The sequence below is a fragment of the Oryctolagus cuniculus genome, chromosome 13, assembly GCF_051225735.1.
Source record: "Oryctolagus cuniculus isolate XC-2025 breed Fujian yellow rabbit chromosome 13, ASM5122573v1, whole genome shotgun sequence".
NCBI classification, from domain to species: domain Eukaryota; kingdom Metazoa; phylum Chordata; class Mammalia; order Lagomorpha; family Leporidae; genus Oryctolagus; species Oryctolagus cuniculus.
This window is the reverse complement of record NC_142879.1, coordinates 19751634-19765287: the sequence shown is the minus strand read 5'-3', so window position 1 is coordinate 19765287 and position 13654 is coordinate 19751634. Positions and strand designations below refer to the sequence as shown.

General features: G+C 56.1%; 1 protein-coding gene across 25 annotated transcripts in view; it reads left to right on the top strand.

Moving 5' to 3' along the window:
- The window catches only part of PLEKHA6 (pleckstrin homology domain containing A6), a 146011-nt gene that overhangs the window by 64260 nt on the left and 68097 nt on the right, over positions 1–13654 (top strand). The window contains exon 1 of one of the 25 annotated variants that reach the window (XM_070055151.2): positions 11226–11343. The exons of 23 other annotated variants lie outside the window; for them this stretch is intronic. The gene's annotated coding sequence lies outside the window, so the exon portion shown is untranslated. Of the gene's footprint in view, positions 1–11225; positions 11344–13654 lie in introns of those variants that run through there. One more of the 25 variants, XM_051821186.3, reaches the window with a different exon arrangement.

Here is a 13654-nt window from a genome sequence, read left to right as displayed (position 1 = left end):
AACATAGTGCATGCGTGTGTGCATGTGTGTGTTAAAATGTGTGCACGTGTGCTAGCGGGTTGCCCTGTGAATGAACACATGTGAGTGTGATTGCGGGTGTGTGTGTGTACATGAGAATGTGTGAGAATGAGTGTGTGTTGGAGGTGCTTCTGTTAATAGTTGGGAAGCAAATCGGGACTTCCTCCTCCTCTTACTTGCCCCCGACCCCAGACAATTTGTAAGAATATCCCGTGAGTGGCCCTCTTGCTCAGGGTCTCCGGTCAGTGGGCAGACTGTGGCCCTTTCCTCCCCCGGAGGCGGGGCTGTGTGCTGGGGCTGTGTGTCCAGAGGACCAAGGCCCCCAGAGGGAGCCCTGGGGCTTGCTGGTTTGCAGCCGTGCCTGGTGGCTTCTGATCAGGAAGCCTGTGAACGCTGCAGCTGCCTGGTGGCGCACAGGTGAAACCGGGGTGGACGTCAGCGGGTCTCCACATGCGCTGTGCCCACTCCAGCCCCAGGGATCCCAGCCACGCGCGCCAAGCCCGGAAGCACTTTCTTCTCAGAACCTCAGAAGCAAACGGGAGGGAGGCTGGTGTCCTGGGCGGGGGCGGGGCTGGCATTCTGCCTGGAAGCAGAAACCTGGCTGAAGAGGTGAGGAGGAGGTGGTCTGGGTGCTGCTCTGTTGCCCGTGTCTGTGTTACTGGGTGCGACATCAGAGGACTGCCTCTGATGGGTGCGGTGGGCGGGCAGCCTGGCCTGGCTGCCTGGACCTCTCTGAACAGTCCCTAGCCCTGCGGGCGGCACCAGCTATGAGGCGGGATCCGGCAGCACCCATGGGTGGGCCAGAACAATGGGACCCAGCAAGAGGCTGGAGGTGGATTTTAGAAGCAGATCTGGGGTGCTGAGATTTGCACTGGAAGAGGAATGTGGTGGAGAGAGCTGGAGGCAGAGCAGGGGCTGGCTGGAAAGGAAGAAGGGGCGGGGGCCGGGGACCCCCAGATTCAGACACAGTCTCAAAGCTGCAGCCGGCCAGGGCTGTATGCTCTCGGTGGAGACGGAACCTGGCATAGGTGAGAACTTCTGAGTGTAGCGGGATCGATGTGTGAGAGGTGTCGTGGGCTGGGCAGCTCCGATTTTCAGCACAAGAACTCACGCAGTGCGGCTGAACTTGGGAGGCAGTCACATGGCCGTTCGTTAGGCTCATGTGATTAGCAAGCTGCACAGGCTGGTTGTGTTTGAAGCCGTGCGCATTTAAAGTTTTTAAAAATTTTCTGCTACTGTCCACTTCCATTGGAATCTCTGCCGTGCCTGGCTGATGGTGGGGGTCCCCGTTTCCTTTTGTTGTGTGGCACAGTGCTTTCCAGCTCGGAGGCGGGGCCCGTTCACTTTCGGCTCCCGTTCTGGCCCGGGGCAGCAGCTGTTCAGAGGCCCCTCCCCACTCCCAAGCCCGGTGCCAGGGCTACACCCGATGCAGATGCAGAGTAGCCGGCCTGCCCGCCGGGGCTCGCTGTATAACTGCCGTCCTCTGTCATATGTGGGGAGAATACGATGCTCACAATGTAGGTGAGGGAGCCGGGGCCCGACGTGCCGCCGCCGTTGGTGAGCAGAAAGGCAAGGACTAGAATCAACACCCAAGCCCTCAGCCTCCTCATCCGCTGCACTTCCCCCGTCAGAGTAATGAGAAAGAAGCAATGATCTGTGCGAGGCCGAGGGGAAACTGCCCCGGGAGGCAGTCCCATCTCTCGGGCTCCTCTGTGTGCAGGTGCAACGTGTGGGCGGGTCCCTGCCCGTGCTCCGAGGCTAGCTTTGTGCTCTCTGTCCGCCCCTTTCTCTCGAGTAATTCCTGACATGGGGCAGATTGGCTTCTCTCTTTTCCAGAATTATTATTTTTAAATGTTAGATTTGCAATTGTTTATGTGTGTGTATGCAGGTGTGTGTATACACACACACACGTCCACGCACATAGAGAGAGAGAGAGAGTGGGCTCCCATCTGCTGGTTCACTCCCCAGATGCCTGCAACAGCCAGGCCTGGGCAGGGCCAAAGCTGGGAGTTGGGAACTCAGCCCAGGTCTCCCATGTGGGTGGCAGGCACCCAAGTACTTGAATCACCACTGCTTCCTCCCTGGGTGTGCACTTGGGGAGTGGAGGCGGGCGGGCACCCCGGCATGCTGACGTGGAAGGGGGGCGTCCCAGCCTGTGTCTTAGCCACCAGGCCAGGTACCTGCCTGCCCCCGTGCTATCTGCACTGAGGGGCTTGCAGATGTGGGAGATTCCGTGAGGAGCGCGCGCTCACAGGACACGGGGTTTGTAAAGTCACCAGGCTTGGGTCAGTGAGGACTTGAGCGCACAAGTGTGTTGGTCGGTCCCCATCCACATCGGCGCAGCGCCGGTGCCCTGAGGTCGGAATCCCCAACAATTACCCTCTTGCCCTTAATCTGCAGAGCATCTGGCCCTGTGACTCCAAAATGCAGTCTGCGATTATCTGCGATAAAATGAGAGAAAGAGAGAAAATGTACTGAATTTTTTCAGAAAGCGAAAGGAGTTCTTCTGGGGGCAGGAGATGGGTTAAGATCCTTACAAGTTACGGCTTTCTTACTGTTTTCATGAGCTGATGGAGAGGGTAGATAGTCGTTCGGTTTTTAAAAATGTCCTTATTTGGCAAAATTAAAAGTTGGCGACCTTATATTGGTTCCTCAGATTTCGTTTATGAAATCCAAAAATCTTGCCTGCAGGCAGGGCCCTGTTCAGCAGATGAGACTCTCCCTGAGAAGGCCTCTTTGGGGGCAGATGTCCGGCTACTTTGTCACTGCGCCCGTCTCCCTGGGACCCTTGAACACCAGGGACTCGGGCTGACCTCGGCCTCCCTGTTCTTGGGCTGGGGGAGGTTCCCACCTGCAGGACGAGGCCCTGGCCGGGAAGGAGCTCCTTCTCCCTCCTGCCCGTGCTCTGCGGGCAAGGATCTGCCAAGCTTTGGGCCTAGGCCTTGCCAGTTCCTATCCCGTAGTGGTCTTTTGGAAACAATGGGGGTCCTCTTCTGTCCTTGGAAAAGACGGAGGGGATTATGGGCTGGCTCTGGGGAGCAGGAGGAGGTGAACCTCATATGTGGAGTCTTGGTGTGAGGATGAGTCACTCAGAAACAGTTCTTAGGCCGTCAGGGTGGCGGCATTGACAGAAGCCACGGCACCAGCGCTGGAGATGGCGAGGTCTCCAGCACTCCCAAGACACAATCCGAAACGTCCCTGGATTTGAGGCTCCTGGAGGCAGCTGAGTGCCTGCCCGAGTCTTCTGCCTTCTGAGCAGTCAGGCCTGGGATTGCGACCAGCGAGTGGGGCTCCCCAGGCAGGTCCCAGCTGCCAGACTGTGAGACGCGAGGTCTGCACGCACATCTCTGTGGACTTGCACGAGCGAAAGCTTTTAGGGAAAACTCCGTTGAAAACCACTCTGGAAATTGAACTCGGTGATTTTTCTTTTTCCTTCTTTCTTTTTAAAAAATATTCACTTATTTATTTGAAAGAGTTACTGAGAGAGAGCTTCCACCCACTGGTTCACTCCCCAAATGGCCGCAATGGCTGGACCTGGGCCAATCTGAAGCCGGGAGCCAGGAGTTCTGCTAGGTCTTCCACTTGGGCCATCTTCCACTGCTTTCCTAGGCCACAGCAGAGAGCTGGATCGGAAGAGGAGCAGCCAGGTCTCAAACCAGTGCCCATATAGGATGCTGGGGCTGTAGGTGGAGGCTTAGCCTACCATGCTGCAACACCAGCCCCACTGCTCCAGTTCCGGTCCGGCTTTCTGTTAATGCACACTGGCAGGCATGAAAGATGGCCCAAGCTCCCTGCCTGTGGGCAGCAGACGCACATCTGAGAAGAAGTCGCATCCAACGGCCAGCGTCCTGTCTCTCTCTCTCCGCACACCTGGCTCTCCAGGTGTGGGACAGCGAGGCCTCATTAGGGTAGCCCTGGCCACCCCAAGAGAAGGTGTGTCTGCTAGCCACTCTGGAACTGCAGGCCAGATGCTCAGCGATGGAATGTGGGTGGACAGCGGCTCAGGGTGGCAGACCCAGCCGGGTGTTCTGCAGACGGCAGACCGAGGGTGAGAACTGACAAGTCCGCCTGACTGTACTGCCGACGCTGAATCCAGAACAATGAATGCTACGTCCCTAAGAGGGACGGCTAGAGCCAAGAGCTCCGAGAAGAGAAACTGCCCAGCCTCGTTCCCCGCCGCTGACCAGGGCTGCCTTCCCGCCTGGAGAGCCTGCTGGGGCCATGTGACCACACTGGGAGGAACAAGCTGAACCTGTTGCCCCGTGTGCGCTGTTCTCACTCCAGGGCCCAACTCCAGCGTCCCCCACGCTCGGCCCTTCCCCTTCCTGCAGCCCAGCTCTCCGTGAACATGGGCTGCCCTGCTCTTGGTGTCCCCCAGGCCCCGTCCTGATCCCCCTGGGAATGCCTTGAGGGAGTGGGCGGTGGAATGAGGCAGGAGGGTGGCGGGAGGGTGGCGAGAGGCTGGCAGCCCGGGGAGCTGGGAGGCACGTCTGGAATCTTCAGGCGTGTCTATACCTGAAGTCCAACCAAATTACAAGGCACTGCCTCTGCCAGTTCCCTACAGGGAGCCAAGCAGCAGGCTCTGGTGGGCTCCTGGGCTGTGCGCTGGGTCTCCTCCCCTCCCCCGTGCCAACTTGTGTGCCAGGGAGCTGGCTTCAGTCTGCGGGAGCCCAGAGATGTCCAGGCTGGTGAGAAGGCGAGCGCTTTGAATGGCTGGCAGCTTCTTCAGCTTGGATAACTCCTGGGACGGGCCTGGAGAAGCGGCTTCTTCCTCTGAGGCTCCCTTTGCAGCCCGTGGAGTTGGGAACACAGCGCGGCTGCTCCCCGTGTCCTGTGGGCCCTCCAGCAGAGCCTGCAGCCGCTCCGCGGTCCACCATTCGTGTCTCTGCAGTGAGACTTGACCTAGCGAGCAGCTTGGGTGGGAGAAGCACAGGCCGGTGGAGAGCCCCGGGCCCTTTCAGGTCGTGTTGTTCTGCCAGGTTCGATTCAGGTTGGGTTTTGCTGCCAGCTGAGTTAGGAAAAAGCTCCTAGGTTTTAGATGTTTATGGATTTTGGAGTGTGGTGAAAGGGTTGTGGCTCTGTGTGGCCTCCCGGGATGACCCCGGGTGGGAGGGAGGTCCCCCCTCCCCCATTCTACAGGCCAGGAAGCCAGGACTCTAGAGGGCCAGGAATGTAGGTGATGCCACTCGGCTGATAAGTGAGCTGCGATTCCGGGCCAGCCCTGTCAGCCCCCGGAGCCCTGCGTTTCCCTCCGAGGTATGGTGTTGTTTCAGGAATGAGTCAGGGTGGGGGCGGAGCTCCGCCTTCTGCAGCTTCCCTGTGAGGGAGGAGCGTTCGGCTCATCTGCTAGGCATCATGGCGGCGGCTGCTTCTGTATATCTTGACTTCTGGGTCCCATTGGGCTCAAAGCTCAGAGGAGAGGAGGCACAAGTTCAGTCAACTTCATGGCTTACGAGGTGTCTCCAGCAGGCTTTGCGGGGGCTGGGAGAGCCAAGAACGGCTGGGGTCACGCTGGGTTTAGGGAGAGACCCCCACCCAGCGCCAACAGAATGCTCCTTGCTTCCTGCCTCCCCACCCGTGGCCTGGCTGTGGCGTTGTCTTGAGCGAGGACTGGCCGTGAGATTGATGGACCCCACACAAGGATGAGAGTGATGTGCAGCTTGCAATAGGGAGTATTCAATTAGGGAGCCTCTCTGGTCTTCATTAGCAACAAGCACAAACGGTCATTGGAGGTGCTAATTCAATCTGCCCCCGATGCACCGGGCTTTTAACACTCCACATGGCCTGTCGTCTGTGCCATGGTGTCAACAGCTCCTCCCCTAGTTTCTAAGTGCACTCGGGGGCAGCGGCCATCTCTGGTCATCGCTAGGTCAGGCAGGGGTGGGACTCTTAATATCCAGGCCCCTGCGTCCATGGTGAGGACCCCAGCAGCGTGAGGTCATGAGGTCGGATGCTCAGGTCGGGGAGTGGCCTGGGCTGTGGCTTTCACCAGGATGAGTGGAGGCTGGTTGCCATGGGAACAAGGAACAGGTGCTGCAGCTGACTAGGGGTGGCGTGGGGGTGGGGGTGGGGGTCTTCTTACCACCAGCTCGTGGAGCTGCTGCCGGGGAAGTGTTTCCTAAAGACAACCTGGGGGCCACATTGACCCCCGAGAATGGTGAGGCTCGGAGGCAGCAGGCTCCACATTGGCTTTGGAGAGTGCAGGGGGCGAACTGATGTCTTCTGCCCTCAGTCCTGGCCACCCTCAGGCAGTCTGTCTCAAGGCTGCTTGGCTTGCTGGCCACCAGCTCTGAGCCTCCACACGCCTTCACCGGCCGCTCCCCTGGGAATCTTAGCTTCCCATAGGGCCATCCAGCACCAACCCCCCACCCCCGCAACCGTTCTGCGAGCTTTTCTATCCTGCAGATCTGTAAACTTCCCTTCCTTCTCCGACCCCAGCCTCCACCCCTGTCCTCAGCCCCGCCAAGGTCCCCCAGCCTCTCTGCTGCCCTCGGGCCAAACCCCCGTCCTGGCCTCCTCCCTGGCCTCCTGGACACCAACGATGGATGCAGAGCCTGGATGAGACATGAGATCCTCCATGGTCACCCTGCTCCTCCCCTGGAGTGAGTTGTAACTTCGGGTGTAGGTAGCTGGGACTACTCAGAGCCACCCAAAGGAGACGGAATTCTAAAGGTGCTGGGAAGGGTCCCATTTCTTCCAAGGCCAGAGAAATAGCAGACCCCAGAAACGAGCTAGAACTGTGACACCGAGACCCTGGGCACTGCCGGGTGACAGCAAAGTAGGGTGGAGGCAGGGACCTTGTAGAAACGTGTGTGTGTGTGTGTGTGTGTGTGTGTGTATGCACATGCGTAGAAACACCCAGGGCTCGAGCCCACTGCACAGCCGGCAGCCCAGCCCCACGGTCCCCCTGTGGCTGATACCCCTCCAAGGCCTGATCTGACACGTGATTTTATGTGTGTTGCTTTGTCTTTTTTTCCTCTTAAAGATTTATTTTATTTATTTGAAAGGCAGAGCTAGACAGACCTTCCATCCGCTGGTTCGATCCCCAAATGGCTCCAACAGCTGGAGCTGGGCCAGTCTGAGAGCTTCCTCCTGGTCTCCCACGTGGGTGCAGGGGCCCAAGCACTTGGGCCATCTTCTGCTGCTTTCCCAGGCCACAGCAGAGAGCTGGACTGGAAGTGGATCCGCCAGGGCTTGGCTGGTGCCCGTATCGGATGCCCACATAGCATCTCAGGCAGCAGTATTACTCCCTGTGTCACAATGCCGGTCCAAGTGGTGTCTGTCTTAATGAGAACCTCTCCTCCCCCCAGTCACACAAATTTCATGTCCCTCTAAACCTGGCTCTGCCTTGCTCTGTGCGCAGCAACACATACGCACCCAACCTTCCTCCCGGCTTCCTGCCCTCCCCCTGCCCTCTCCTCTGTGCTCACTTACCTGGGAGCGTCTACACCACTCATTCTCACATGTGCGCGTGCAGAATTTCCGGCTTCTAAGTTGCTGTTGGTGGGTAGGAAGTTGCCCCCAGGAGACCCTCCGGGCCAGATCTGGTGTGATGCCGCTGACCTTGGGCCAGCTGCTCCTCCTAACACCTGGCCTGCTCCTCCCTCTTCTCCGGCCACTGGGCCTCCCATCTGGATATAAACCTCGCCAATGGGGAGCGAGTTTCAGATGAGAAATTTACTTTTGGAGAGAAGCTTTTACCCAAGAACCAGAGCCCGAGGACTCGGTGGCCTCTTTGGTCCTCTCACTTGGGGGCAGTGCGAGTCCCTCTGTCACGTCCAGTGGGCTCCAGGGGAACAAGCCTGTGCCCGCGCGACCCAGCTGGATGGGTGCAGAGGAAGCACTAGAACTTGGCTCTTCTTAGTCCATCCGTCCTGCCCAGCCATTGCTCCACGTGAGAGATGACACCGGAGAAAGAAGTCCACCTCCCAGGTCCAGGTGCTCAGGGACAGGTTCTCCAGGGCTGGTACCTCAGGCTCTAGTTGGCGGCGGGGGGGGGGGGGTCTCCATCGGGCGCCACATCAAAGGCCTTTCAGCCTGGCGTAGGCCTCTCCAGCTGCCGTCTGGGCGGCCGACTCCGTTCAGAACAGTTACTAAGCACCCATCTCTATGTATCAAAGAATTTTTAAAAAATGATTTAATGATTTATTGAGAGGCAAATAGAGTCCTTCCATCTGCTGTTCTTCTAATCTTCAAATATCAATAACCACCAGAGCTGGAACAGGCCGAAGCCAGGAGCCCAGAACTCCATCTGGGTCTCCCAGGTGGGTTTGGGGCCCAAACACTTGGGCCATCTTCCACTGCTTTTCCAGGCGCATAAGCAGGGAGCTGGATCAGAAGTGGAGCAGCTGGGACTCGAACCAGTGCCCATATCGGGTGCTGGTGTTGCAGGTGCTGCAATGCCTGCTTCACAGTCTTGGATTTTGTAGTTGAGACTGGGCCGTTGTCTCCTAGGGATGACCATTCACAGGCAGGGCCGTTGTCTCCTAGGGATGACCACTCACAGGCAGGTGCAGACAGATAACCGTGGTTACTGGCATCTGTTGAACGTGTGTGATGAACCCTCTGAAATTCTCTGCTGGTATGATTCATCCATCCTGAGACAGGCCCAGGAGTTAGGTCCTCGTATTCTCCGGCTGTGTGCAGATGGGGGAGTGGAATCTCTGGGTGGTTCAGTCCCTCGGCCGCAGTGCCCTAGGTAGTAAGTGCTGGCGTCAAGACTCGAGCTCGGGCAGTCTGCCTTCAGAGCAAAAATCTCAAGGTAAAGGCAGATTCAACTCAGAGAAAATAGAGAGAGGGATTGGCTCGTAGGATGCCCCATGGGAAGGGAATTTGAGGTTGCACAACTGACATCAAGCGGGAAGAGAGGCACTCTGGGACTGCGCCTTGGGCTCTGATCCCGGTTCTCTCTCTTCCTGGCTGTGCAGCCCGGGCCAGTTCCCCGGGCCTTCTGGGCCGGAGCAGCAGGGCCTGCCTCTGGAGGGTGAGCGGGAGCGAGCTGTGTCGTGCCGTCATGCCCCGGGGTGTGAGCTTCCTGCCCGCTGTGTGCCCCTCCCCTGGTGTTCCTGGGGAGGGTGGGCAGTGGTTTGGGAAATGCAGGGCTGAATCTCTCAGAAGAAGAGTGTCCTGACAGCCCTCTGAATGCCGAGCCTTCCGGACAAGACCCTGCCCTTGCTGTTCCCGCTGTCTGGAGTTGGAGGGGACACGGCTGGAGAGAGGGGGCGTTTGGCTTTGTGTAGCTGTCAGGCAGCTCCCACCCACTGGTCCCAGGTTCTCCACCACCACCCCCCCCCTTTAAAAACAAGGACATTCTCTTGCATAACTCAGTTACAATTAACAAATAATTAACAAATGCAGGAAACTTAGCATTCTTGCAGTTCTGTTATCTAAAATGCAGTCTGGGCTAGGAGTCAGGCTGCTCACTGTTGACACAAGATGACTTCCTCAGCCTGCTCACTTGTGCACTGACAGCTTCTGAGGTTTGCAGAGCCCTCTCGTGGCCTTTCTGGGCCCGGGCCAATTTCTCTGTGCCCCCCGACACCTCCACAGCCTCACCCCTGGCCAGGGTGACTAGATGCAGCCGTGGAAGCACCTTCCTGAAGTGGCAAACTTAAGATGACGCCCAAAAGCTCAGTAATCAAGATCAATAATATTTTATTTTTATTTTTTGACAGGCAGAGTGGACAGTGAGAGAGAGAGACAGAGAGAAAGGTCTTCCTTTGCTGTTGGTTCACTCTCCAATGGCTGCCACGGCCGGCGCACCTCGCTGATCCGAAGGCAGGAGCCAGGTGCTTCTCCTGGTCTCCCATGGGGTGCAGGGCCCAAGCACTTGGGCCATCCTCCACTGCACTCCCTGGCCACAGCAGAGAGCTGGCCTGGAAGAGGGGCAACCGGGACAGAATCCGGCGCCCTGACCGGGACTAGAACCTGGTGTGCCGGCGCCACAAGGTGGAGGATTAGCCTAGTGAGCCGCGGCGCCGGCCTAAGATCAATAATATTTTAATGCAGTATTTAAAAAATTGCATTCCATAGTCTTGCATCATCATTATTATTATTTAGTGAGACACATCCTTTCTGTTGGTTCGCTCCCCAGATGCTGGGAATGAAATCCAGATCTCCCACGTGGGTGGCAGGAACGCAATTACTGGAGCCAACACTGCTGCCCCCCAAGTCTGCAGGAAGCTGGGGTCGGGAGGTGGAGCTGGGCCCGAGCCCAGGTGCTCCAGTATGGACATGGGCGTCTCAGCCAATGTATAAACCACTAGGCCAAGTGCCTCCCTCTTCAGAAAGATCAACATGAATGCGACGTATCATAAAGAACAAAATACCATCATCTTAAGTAGACGGGGTCAATCACAGTTCCACCCCAAGCCACGCTGGAGCCTGAGGCAAAAGGCAAAGTCAGGAACACCGACTCTTTATTTCAAATATCAGAGTGGTGTTTGCCCTAGCAGTTGGGGGTCCGTGGGTTCAGGTCCTGGCTCCGCTCCCACATCTACTTCCTGATAACGTGCACCCTGGGAGGCGGCAGGTGGTAGCTCCAGCACTTGGATCCCTGCCACCCACATGGGAGACCTGCATTGAGCTCCCCTGTGGCCCAGCCCCACCCTTTGTGGGCATTTGGGGAGTGAACCAGGGGATGGGAGTTCTCTCTGTCTCTCTGCCCTTAAACAATGTTAAATATTTGTATTTCATTTATTGATTTTTTTGCCTTAATTTTTATTTAAAAAAACCACATTGCATTAAAATATAAATCTGGATTACTGAGTCTTTGGTGCCCCTTACACGAGGTAAAACCTTCAGAAAGTTCATGGAAAATGTGAGTTAGGACAAAAAACATACGCGGCTTTCAAAGAACGTTTAGCACCAGCATAACCTTATCTTTTAATTCCATTTTGCTCTGAACTTTCCAAAGTCCTCCGTGCACCCTGCAGGGTGGGTTCCCCCACCTCGCCATCGCCCCATCCTCAGAACGAGGGAGAAAGAGAGGTGGGGTTCCCAGCCAGTGGCTGGCTCAGGAGAGGAGGAGGGAGGGTGGGGACAGAGGCCTGGAGCACAGCCCAGGCTCGCTCTGGCCTCTCTCTGGCCAGGACCGCTCTAACAGCTTCCAGCTGCTTCCACACCCACCAGACTTCCGCCTGGGAGTGGTGTTTCCTTGGCTTCCCGCCCCCCACCCCTTCACCAAGCCTGTGACCCGAGAGGGCCTGGGTCCCTCCCTGGTGGACCCTCAGCCGCTCCTGTTGTCCGCTGTGTCGTCCATGCCTGGAGTCCCTGGGGTGCTGTTCCAGGTCCCCAGGCTGCTGGTCCTCACAGGGCGGGGCCGTGGTGAGTGACACAGGCGTGGCGTCAGCCATGCTGGGGACCGGTCCTGTGGTAGCAGGACTGCCCTGAGGCCGTCTTCTCCAAGACCCTTGACCGTTTGGAGCTGGGGCAGGGGGGTGGTTGTTGGTTGGGTTGGGTTTTGGTGAAGCGAGGGCGCTGATGTTTGCTCTGCGTGCCTGCTGAGACCACACAGCGTCACATGCAGCAGTGATGGGAACTGGGAACTGTCCAGGGTTTGCTTGATGTTTGCCCCATGTTCAGATCAGCCTCACCTCTGCCTCCACGCAGCCTCTCTGGAAGCCAAGAAAACCCCAGCCCATGCCCAGCCCATCCAACCAGTGAGGCACAATGGGTGCTCCTGGGAGTTGTAGCTGGGACTTTTTTTTTTTTTTTAATGTCTCAACTGAAGGCATTTCTGTTTTAATATCTTTATTACAGTATCATTGATACAACGGCGTCTATTTGAAAAGTCAGACGCAGTATGCCTTGTGAAATTGTACCCGCAATGAAGAGAACAATCTCCAGAACTGGCCCAGACCGCCTGCCCCGTAACTGCCCTCCACCCCGTCCCCAGGCAACCAGCAGCCTGCTTTCTGTCACGGTGGATTAGTGTGCGTGCTTTAGAATCCGTACAATAGAATCATACAGTGTGTGCCTTTACGGGGGGGCTGGGGGAGGAGGTCTGGCTTAGTTATTCTGTATTCATTCAATGTTGCACGCATTGATGATTTGTCTCCTTTCACTGCTGGGTCTTACTCTGTGGTGTGGATGGGAAATGTATGGTCGTCCCATGTTCATGGACACTGGGGCTATTCAGTTTGCGGCTGGCACAGATCTGCTGTGAACAGCTGTGTACAAGTCTTTGTGTGGACATAAGCTTTCATTTCTTTGGGGTAAAAACCTAGCAATTGAATCGGTGGGTTGCATGGTGGATATATATAACTTGTCCTTCCACTGCTTTCCCAGGCACGTTAGCAGGGAGCTGGATTGGAAGTGGAGCAGCCAGGTCTCCAACCAGTGCCCACATGGGATGCCGATGCTGCAGGCGGTGGCTTAACCTGTTACGCCATGATGTGTGTAACTGTTCTCCAGCGTGGCTGTGCCACTTATGTTCTTAGTGACAGCAGGTCAGGACTGCACTTCTCTGCCAGCACTTGCTGTGGTCGGTCTTTTAATTTTAGCTGTTGCCGTGGGGGTGCAGTGATCTTGTGGTGGTTTCAGTTTGTGTTTCCCTGGTGACTCAGGAGGTCCTGTGACAGCTGTGTGTCTCCTGGTCGTGTTGTGTTCCTGTGAAGTTGTGAAAGCTCTTCATGTGTTCCCGATAGTTCTAAGTCAGTTATACGTTTTGCAAATATTTCTCCTAGCTTATGGCTTATCATTCATTTTTATAACTGTGTTTTGAAGAACAAAGTTTTTTTTTATTTTGATGAGGCTCAGTTTAGTTGATTTTTTCTAGTTCGTGCATTCTGTGTCTATTTTAGACATCTTGGCCAAACCAAAGTCATTAAGATTTTCTCAGAAATCTTGCAGTGTGAGCTCTTACATTTAAATCTGTGGACCATTAAAAAAGAGTTTTTTTCATTTGTTGAGAAGCAGAGACAGAGATAGGTCTTTCCTCTGCCGGTTTGCTCCCCGAATACCTGCAACAGCCAGGGCTGGGCCAGGCTGGAGCCAGGAGCCGAGAACTCCGTCTGGGTCTCCCACGTGGACGGCAGGGATGCGAGTGCTTAGGCCATCGCTTGCCATCTCTCAGGGTGTGCGGGACCAGAAGTGGAGGCGAGACTGAAGCCCAGGTGCTCCAGGATAGGACACGGGCATCCCGAGTACCATTTCGACTGTTGGCCCAAATGTCCACCCCTGCGAGTCCTTTGGAGTTAATTTTTTAATAGCAGGGTCCAGGTTCTTTTTCAGTTTGTTTGCTTGTTTTTAGCATATGGATCTCCAATTTTTTCCTAGCACCACATTTTGAAAAAACGAACTCCCCTCACCCCCACCCCCACAAGTCACCTGTTTACCTTTGTCAAAAGCCGGTGGACCAAATAGGAGTGCTTATTCCTGAACTGTGTGTCTTCACATGTATCTTTATGCCAATACCACATTGTCTTGTACACCTTATGCAGTTAGTTATTTAAAAAGCAGACTGACAGAGATCTTCAACCTGCTGGTTCACTCCCCAACTTCCGGCATCAGTGGGGACTGGGCCAGGTGGAGGCCAGGAGCCAGGAACTCCATCCAGGTCTCCCACGTGGGTGGCAGGAATCCAGGGACTTGGGTCATCGTCTGCGGCCTCTGACGGTGAACACTGGCAGGCAGC